This window comes from Peromyscus californicus, unplaced genomic scaffold (genome assembly GCF_007827085.1).
Source record: "Peromyscus californicus insignis strain IS unplaced genomic scaffold, ASM782708v3 Scaffold_10__1_contigs__length_136768540, whole genome shotgun sequence".
Taxonomy (NCBI): Eukaryota; Metazoa; Chordata; class Mammalia; order Rodentia; family Cricetidae; genus Peromyscus; species Peromyscus californicus.
Genome location: NW_026294391.1, coordinates 89,953,604 through 89,962,973, shown reverse-complemented (window position 1 = coordinate 89,962,973; position 9,370 = coordinate 89,953,604).

Genomic DNA, 9,370 nt, shown 5'->3' with positions numbered 1-9,370 from the left:
CTCTCTCTCTCTCTCTCTCTCTCTCTCTCTCTCTCTCTCTCTCTCTCTGTCCCTCTCCCTCTCTGTGTGTGTGTGTATGTGTGTGTGTTTCTCTCTCCCTCTCTCTCCGTGTGTGTGTGTGTGTGTGTGTGTATGTTTCTCTCTGTGTCTCTGTCTCTATCCCTCTCCCTCTGTATGTGTTTCTCTCTCTCTCTCTCTCTCTCTCTCTCTCTCTCTCCCTCTCTGTGCGTGTGTGTTTCTCTCTCTCCGTGTGTGTGTGTGTGTGTGTGTGTGTGTGTGTGTGTGTATGTTTCTCTCTGCATCTCTGTCTCTATCCCTCTCCCTCTGTGTGTGTATGTGTGTGTTCCTCTCTCTCTCCCTCTCTCTCCGTGTGTGTGTGTGTGTGTGTGTGTGTGTGTGTGTGTATGTTTCTCTCTGTGTCTCTGTCTCTATCCCTCTCCCTCTGTGTGTGTATGTGTTTCTCTCTCTCTCTCTCTCTCTCTCTCTCTCTCTCTCTCTCTCTCTCTCCCTCTCCCTCTCTTTCCGTGTGTGTGTGTGTGTGTGTGTGTGTGTGTGTGTGTGTGTGTGTGTGTGTGTGTGTTTTGAAGGCTGAACCTCAGTCCCCAACCATCCTACGTAAATACTGCACCATTGAGCTACACCATCAGCTTCTTAGTATCTGTTTTGATTTCCAAAAGCAATCTGCTCAGACCTGGGATTTAGCCAGTCTGGATGGATTTTATGGATGTTTTGGAGGCTAACAGGGAGGAGTCCCTGGCAACCTCCTTACATTCTCATTCTTCTTCATCCTCTCCTCATTTTACCATCCTCCACCCTAGATTGTGTTTCCACTTCACCTGCAATTTCTTCCCCCTCTTCTAGAGCCTCTAACAAATCAATCCATCAAGTCTTCAACAGAACCACGAATCTTTCCTTTCTGTACCAGTAGCTATCCTGTTTAGAAGGATGTGGGACTATAAATAGCTATTTATTTTTTTGCTATATCATTTATCACCATACTTTTTTTATGAGAAAGATGTGGAAATACAAAAGTGGCAGAGGAGCCATATAGCAATCCAGCATCAGATACAAGGTTTCTGTACATCGTCAGTCTGGCTCATTTTTCCATAGGGTAGTCTGTTTTTCTTTATAGTTGGGATTCAAGCTATGGATAGTCTAACAGGTAATTTGAGGGGGGCAGCAGATACTCTTGTTGTTATCCTCTAGGCTCCACGCTTCCCTATCATCACAGGATAAAACATTGCCTCCCCAAGAGTTGGGAGATCTTGGAATGAAGCCAGAGACCCTTCCACAGCCTAGGAAAGTTGTCTAGAATTTGTTGGAGGAGGTTGTTTGGCGCTTTCTGAAACCCACTTCCCTGCTGTCAGACAGGGCCAGATTTGATGAGGGATGCCTGTAAATAGCTGAGAAAAGCACAATGCCACAGGCAACCTTGCAAAAGCCAAATAGACACCTACCACTGTGATCAAGGCAGTGAACCAAATGCTGGGCCTGTTCAGGACCCACACATTTCTCCCTTTGCACAAAGAATAATATCTGCTTCAGAATTCTGTATGCAGGGAGACACAGTTGAGCTGAGGCAGGCCCACGGAGACAGTGAATGCAGATGTGGTTCATGAGGTCCAGGAGACTATTAAAGCCCACTTGAGGCTTTGAACGAGGTATGTTTAGAAAAACACAAATCAATATGATTTTATGCAACAGGAAACAAATATATGGAATTCATTATCGTCAAGAGTTAGTAGAAGCTAAAACTATGTATAAATACCTTTCAGAAAGGGTTAGATGCATTCATAAATTTATGCAAAGCTGGTTACTAAGGGCAACTAGGATGTTTTCATAGGAAGCTGGAAACAGAAGAGACTTCAGATATTAGCTAATCTCGAGCCCTCCACCTCTATAGTGAGGGAGCATCAGTACCTCCCAGAGCCCATCAGGGGACTAGTTGGGAAATGGGTGACTCCTGATGACCTCCTGGATAATCCCCCTGCAACCTCAACAGTTATCTTCAGCATTAGATTTTAGGGAAGGGAGGGAGAGAGGGACCAGTCAAGATTAAAAGCCTCTAATCGGCTAGAGGAGCCACATGGACTATATGGAACAGGAGAAAGGGAGGAGGAAATGATATGCAAATATGGATAAGGAAAAGAGCCCATATTGCTGCTGTTCTAGTTTGTTTTCGGTTGCTGTGATAAACACCGTGACTGAAAGCGACTTAGGGAGGAAAGGGTTTATTTCAGCTTGGTGATTACAGGCCAGTCAACAAGTGAAGTCAGGGCAGGAGCTCTAGGCAGGAACCCGGAAGGCAGAAGCTGATGCCGAGGCCATGAAGGAGTACTGTTTACAGGCTTACTTGCTCAGCCTGCTTTCTCACAGCACCCAGGACCCCAGGCCCATGGATGTCACTGCCATCCACAGTGGGCTGGACCCTCCTATACCATTTAGCAATTAAAAAATTCCTCAGAGACATGGTCACTGGCCAGTCTGACTTAGGCAATTCCTCAACCGAGTTTCCCTCTTCTCAGATGACTCTGGGTTGTGTCAAATTGACAGCTGAGCTAATTATGACACCTGCCTTTCAGGAGATTGCTGTCTAATAAGGGAAATAAATGAGCACATTGAATTTATGTATAGCACAATGGAGTATGTAGTAAAGATGGAAAGGGTAGGAGCATATTAAACTCGCCATTAGGTGTGAGAGAAAGCCTGAAAACATAGATCACTTAGCTTAAGCACATCATTAACAAGCCAAGCCTTCAGAGTTAGTTTAGATCCCAAATTCCTTTAGGTTTAACGTGAATGATACCTCCTGGAATTGTGTGAATCAACAGCCCTGTCAAAATCCAAGTACACAAACACCTGCTTTAATGGAGGTCTGACGAATGAATGAGTGGTCTCCTTCGGTTACAGAGCTACTTCAGGTCAGGGTGGATATGTCCACTCCTTTCATCACATTATTTTACCATGGTGAGTGGGTTTTAAACAGCAGCCCAATCCTCTGATGACACATGCCTAGAGACTCCTTCATCAGGGCTACAGCTAACCAATACACGTTAGAATTAAACAGATTTCATTAACTGAAATTAGAAACACTTCTCTCTCTGAATGAGAAAAAAGGGCATCCCTTCCCTTAGGCAGCTGCAAACCCTTTACAGGGAGCTCTGTGGCTAGATGTGGTGGTACATGCCTGTAATGCCAGCCATTGGGAAGCCGAGACAAGTAATCCAGGAAGCCTCTGATGTTTCTACTCAGAATGACTTAAGATTATGTCTGTCTGATGATGCTGGCAACCTGCAACCTACTAACTAACAATGTAGCCCTGTGCCAGATCTCTTAGCTCTGTCAGGCAGAAGAAGCAGGCTGACTACTTCTGGCTGCCTAGGTTCCACCAGAATTGAGGAGGTGACCAGAATTTCAAAGTTGTAAGATGCTGCTAGGAGAAAGACAACTGAGTGAGTTGTTTGTTCAACAGGCACTAAAAATAAAGTTTGGCACCTCATTTAAGAACTTCCAGCAATGTGAAGGAAGCTGATTCATTTTTTCTAATAAAACTTAATTGTCATAGTGTTTATTTAATAGTGAGATAATAGCATCTTATGTTTATGAACTGTCTTATAGCCAGAGGGAGTCCACACCACTTCAAAGACTTCAAAAGAAACTAGATAAGGACCATCTCCTACCACTTGAACTGCCAACATCTGGGAGTTTGGAGGAAAAGCAGGAAGAGACTGACTCCAGAAGTGACAATACCTTTACAACAAACTCATCCCAGTGCAAGTCCACCAAGTAGGCCCCAGAAATGGGTTTCTTGATGATTGTGCAGAGAAAAGAAATCTTTGCACCTTAAGGCAGTCTGGCCGACTGACCGATGCTTCAGAATGTTAGTTGAAGAAAAGAGGACCAATCTGAGTGAGGTGGGTAGAGGATATGCTGATGTTTGTAGAGGTGATCCCTGTCCAAATCAAACTCAGAGGTAGGATATTTCATCTCCTGGCAGTCAAAGCAGGAAGTCTTAGAAGTAAAAGAGAATCCAATCCTTTTAGGATATTTAGGTTCTAGTAGTTGTAGATGAGTCTGGCCTCAGAGTTAATGGAGAAGGCCAGGTCCCTAAGTGGCTCAGGTTCTTACCCTTGCTTCCTTGAAAATCCACAATTTGCCAAGCGGTGGTGGTGCACGCCTTTAATCCCAACACTCAGGAGGCAGAGCCAGGTGGATCTCTGTGAGTTCGAGGCCAGCCTGGTCTACAGAGCGAGATCCAGGACAGGCACCAAAACTACACAGAGAAACCCTGTCTAGAAAAACAAAACAAAAAAAAGAAAAGAAAAAGAAAGAAATAAAAAACAAAGAAAATCCACAATTTACCTTCGTTCCCAGAGTTTTTCTTTAAGTTGCTTGAGCATCAGAATCATGTGGGGAACTCATTTTACAAGCACATTCCTCTTTCAAAACTGCTCTGTTTTGTTTGAGACAGGGTCTTACTATGTAGCCCTGGCTAGCCTGAAATTTGCTATGTAGACCAGGCTGGCCTTGAACTCACAGAGTTTTTTTGCTTCTGCCTCTTGAGTGCTGTGATTAAAGGAGTACACCACCATATGTTATCTGTGTTTCTATTCTGATTGAGGTGAACTCTAAGAATATGTTATCTATCTATCTATCTATCTATCTATCTATCTATCTACCTACCTACCTATCTCTCTGTCTATCTATCTATCTATCTATCTACTTACCTTTCTATCATCTATATATTGTGGTACTGAGTATGGTACTCAGGGTCGTCTTGCCCATTCTAGGCAAGGACCCTACCACTGTGCTACAAGCCCAGCCCCAAGAATCAACATTTTTTTCAGCATTCCAAGTGGTGAAGATTGCTAATTGTTTAGCCACGCTTTAAGAAAAGGTGATTCTAGAGTCAGCTTCACAGAGGTTGGGACTCTCTGGCCTTCGGTTTGCAGCTCCAGAAGCCAGCTCAATACCAAGTGTGTCTTGACTTTTAGTGTTGCTTTGCTTTTTTTCAAAGAGTCCAGGAAGATGGGAGATTTCCTCAGTGCTTTCCCATGTTGCTCTGAGGAGGGGTTCCTGCCATGTAAAGATCAGTACTAAAGGGAATGTGGACCATAGTTCCCTTTAAGAAGTGAATGGGCCACACCAAGTCTGTTGAGAACTAGGGCAGTCACCAACTACCCCAATTCTTCTCTGTTCCCCTTCTTCACAGACAACTTCCTCTCTTTGGAGTCAACGGCATAGTACGTCCTATAGATGTGGCAGTTCTTTTATGTCTAGATAGATAGGTTTGAAGGGAACATTTTAACTGGAGTAAGAAGGAACTGGGGTATTATTTTGGAAGCTGTCTTGGCAAAAAAGGAAAAGGTTTCACTCAGCATGATATTTTCTAAAACTGTTTTGGTTTGTGCTTAATAGTAAACATTATTTTGCATACTAGACTATGGGCAATGGAAATAATAAAGAACTAAGGACTCCACTACCTCAGCATTATAGCAACCTACAGTGACCACTGGATGAGAATAATACTAATTATCCAGACAATGGATATAGGTGTTAAGGTTTCCTATTCAGCCTATGCAACTTGTCTTGCTCCCAAGCCATCCATCAGAATTGTGTCAAGCCAAGTGGAAACTCTCGAAGATGAACTATCCATGCTTCCTTTCCTAACGCTCCTCAATTTCTTGTGGCTTAGAAGACAGATTGAGCACAAGCTTAAGGGAAGTTTTCCCTACTCACTGGACCTACCACTCCTAGACCTTGGGATTCTTCCATGAGCCTGCTTCCTTTGTAATATGTGACGCAAGCACACCAAGGTGATTATAAATAATTCTGATGGGAGAACACACAGCATCAGTTGTCAAACTACGCTATGAATGTGTTTGGTATATCCTTTCCTATGAACTAGAAGAATATATCCTTTAAGATATGTGCGAATAAACCATGCTTTGATGGAATGGAAGAATGCCACCAAAGTCAGCTGTACAATGAGTGACAGGCTTTTTAGTTGTTTCTTTCCACTAGTGGAATCTTCTTCCCTTGTTTTGCCTCTCCCTTGCCCTCTCTCTCCTTCCTTTATTTCTCTCTTTACCTTCCTTCCTCTTTCATTCCTTTTCTTGGTAGAACTGTGTCTCAGTCCATTTATATTACTCTAACAAAATACGACAGACTATACTGGGCACAATAATGTCTTTGTAGTTCTAGCTCCTTGAGAGGATGAGGCAGGACGATCACTTGAACCCAAGAGTTTGGTGCCAGTGTGGGCAATATGTCAAGAGCCTGTTTCAATCATGTAAACAATGTATCACTGCTAGAATGCATGCTTAACACACACACACACACACACACACACACACACACAGAGTAATAAAAATTGGATTTTCTTTTTTAATTACATTTATTTTGTTTGTGTGGGGGATGTTTATGCACACATGTGCATGTATGTGTTGGTCAGTGGAAAAATTTCAGGAGTCATTTTCTTCTACTATATGGATCCCAGGAATTGCACATAGGTTTTTAGGCTTGGTGGCAGGTGTCTTTACCCATTGAGCCATCTCAGAATAAGGAGTATCAATTCACTTATTTATAGTTTTACTTATTTCATCAGAATTTATTCAGATATATTTTGTACTTATTTTGTCCATTTTATGCCAGAATATTTCATTTTGGATATTATTATAAATAACGTATTTTTAATGTATTTTTTCCAATTGTTCATTGCCAGAGTACAGAAGAGCAATTTCTTTTTGTATATTAAACCATGTACTCTAAAACCTTGTTTGAATTGTTGATTGGTTCCAGGAGGGGTTATTTGGTGGTGGTGGTGACAGTGGTGGTTCTTTGAGAGTTTTTGTATAAAGTATCACGTCTTTGGAAATACTTTTATTTTTCCTTCCCAATATGTATCCCATTTATTTATTAAAAGTTTATTTTCCATTTTACATACCAATCCCAGTTCCTCCTTTCTCCCCTTCTCCTGCCCCCCCCACCTCCCTTCATACCCCCCATTCACTCCTCAGAGAGGATAAGACCTCCCTTGGGGAGTCAACAAATTCTGGCACAATAAGTTGAGGCAGGACCAAGCCCCTCTCCCCTGTGTCAAGCCTGAGCAAGATATCCCACCCTAGGGAATGTGTTCCAAAAGCTATTTTATGCACCCAAGATAAGTCCTGTTCCCACTGCCAGGAGCTCCTCAAACAGATCTACTAAGATTCCTAGCAGTAATGGAGAGGGTGCCTGAACTGGCTATCTCCTGTAATCAGACTAGTGATTATCATAATTTTTACCATAGAACCTTCATTCAGTAACTGATGGAAGCAGATGCAGTGATCCACAGCCAAGCACTGGGCTGAGCTCCTAGATTTCAGTTGATGAGAGGGAGGAAGGATCACAGGAGCAAGTGAGATCAAGACCATAATGGGGAAAGCCACAGAGACAGCTGACCCAAGCTGATGGGAGCTCATGGACTCTGGACTGACAGCTGAGGAATATACATGGGACTGAACTAGGCCCTCTGAATGTGGGTGACAGTTATGTGGCTAGATATGTATTCCTTTTATTTCCTTTCTTTGTTTTAGTCTTGGTGCAATACCTAGAATTTCTAGTATGCTGCTGGATAGAAGCTAATGCAGTAGAATGTTATTTTAAGGTGTGTTACTTTTGTTTATGTTGCATTTGTTTAACTGTGAAGCTATGCTACTGTGCCTATCTAAAACACTTGACTGGTCTAAATAAAGAACTGGCCAATAGCAAGGCAGGAGAAAGGATAGGTGGGGCTGGCAGGCAATGAGTATAAATAAAAGGAGAAAACTGGGATGAGAGATCTAAGATCTAGGAGCCAGAGAAGGAGGAGGACTTCAGGGGCCAGCCACACAGCTACACAGCAAGCCATGGAGTAAGAGTAAGATTTATAGAAGTAAGAGAATGGGAAAAGCCCAGAGGCAAAAGGTAGATGGGATAAGTTAAGGAAAGCTGGCTAGCAACAAGCCAAGCTAAGGCCGGGCATTCATAATTAAGTATAAGCCTCCGTGTGTGATTTATTTGGGAGCTAGGTCGTGGGCCCCTCAAAAAGAGTAAAAAACAAACAACAACAAGAAGCTGTGAAGCAGTTTGGTCTCTGTTTTTCCCCAATCATTGAGTGAAACTTCCTGTTGGTTTGTGTGTGTGTACTGAGTATGTTAGCTATAGCTTTTTGTGCACGTTCTTTAGTAGGTTAAAGGATTTCCTCTCAATTCCAAATTTTCTGGAAATCTTTCTTGTAGATGGACATTATGTTTTTCAGATGCTTGCTCTGCATCTATTGGCATGGTCATTTGATTCTGTAATGTCATTATTTCTGGAGTAAATCTCACTTGGTCATAGCGTATCATTCTTTTTATATATTGTTGGATTTGGCTTGCTAGTGTTTTGTTAATGATTTTTGTGTAAAGGTTTGTGAGGCTGTGGTTTTCTCTTTTTAAAGTGTCTTTGTCAGGACATAGTATTAGGGCAATTCTGGCCTTTTGAAATGAGTTAGGAAGTGTTTCCTCAGCTTCTATTTTACAGAACAGATTGCAGAGAATTGGTATTATTTCTTCCTAAAGTGTTTCATCAAAGAGTCTGCCACTGAGCCATTCTGGGCCTGGTGTTTCATGTTTTAGAAGGTAACTAAGTATGGGTTCAGTTTATTTAATGGATATGGGTCTGTTCAGATGATCTTTTGTTGTTGAGGTTTTCAAGATGTGTCTCTTAAGAAATTAATCTGCTTCATCTAATCTTCATGTTGGCAGGCATAGAGTTCTTGATGATATTCCTTTATTTTCTTTTATAAAGTCTATGAAGTCTCATCCACTTTGTATCTATTAATTAATTCATTCAAAATTACGTTTCAACTATTTACTATTAAGAGTTTTCCAGGTGTAGTACTGGTAATTCAAGTACTTAAAAGGATGTAGCCTGAGGAATGCCAGGACAGCCTGGGCTACATAAAGACTTTATCTCATAAAAACAGAAATAATCAACACATATTTGTTGAATGCCTATTACATGTCAAGTCCTGTGCTACGGCTGTAGATATGGTGACACTGATTTCTTGAAACTTACATTCTTATAAGGAATATCAACATTGAATCAATAAATAATAGACACATCTACAAATTGCAGTTGCAGTAAGTGCTGATGAAGAAATAGATAGTATGAGAAAGAACTTCTTTAGCAAGTGTGGGAAGGGAAGGCCTTTCTAAGGAGGTGACATTTTAGCTGAGAACTAAAAACTGAGAAAGTCTAGCCCTGTAAAAAAAAAAAAAAGTCTGGGAAAGAGCATTCCAAACAAAGTAGCCACATGAGCAGACACTCAATAAAAGGAAGGGCTCCACATGTGGGAAGAAACAAA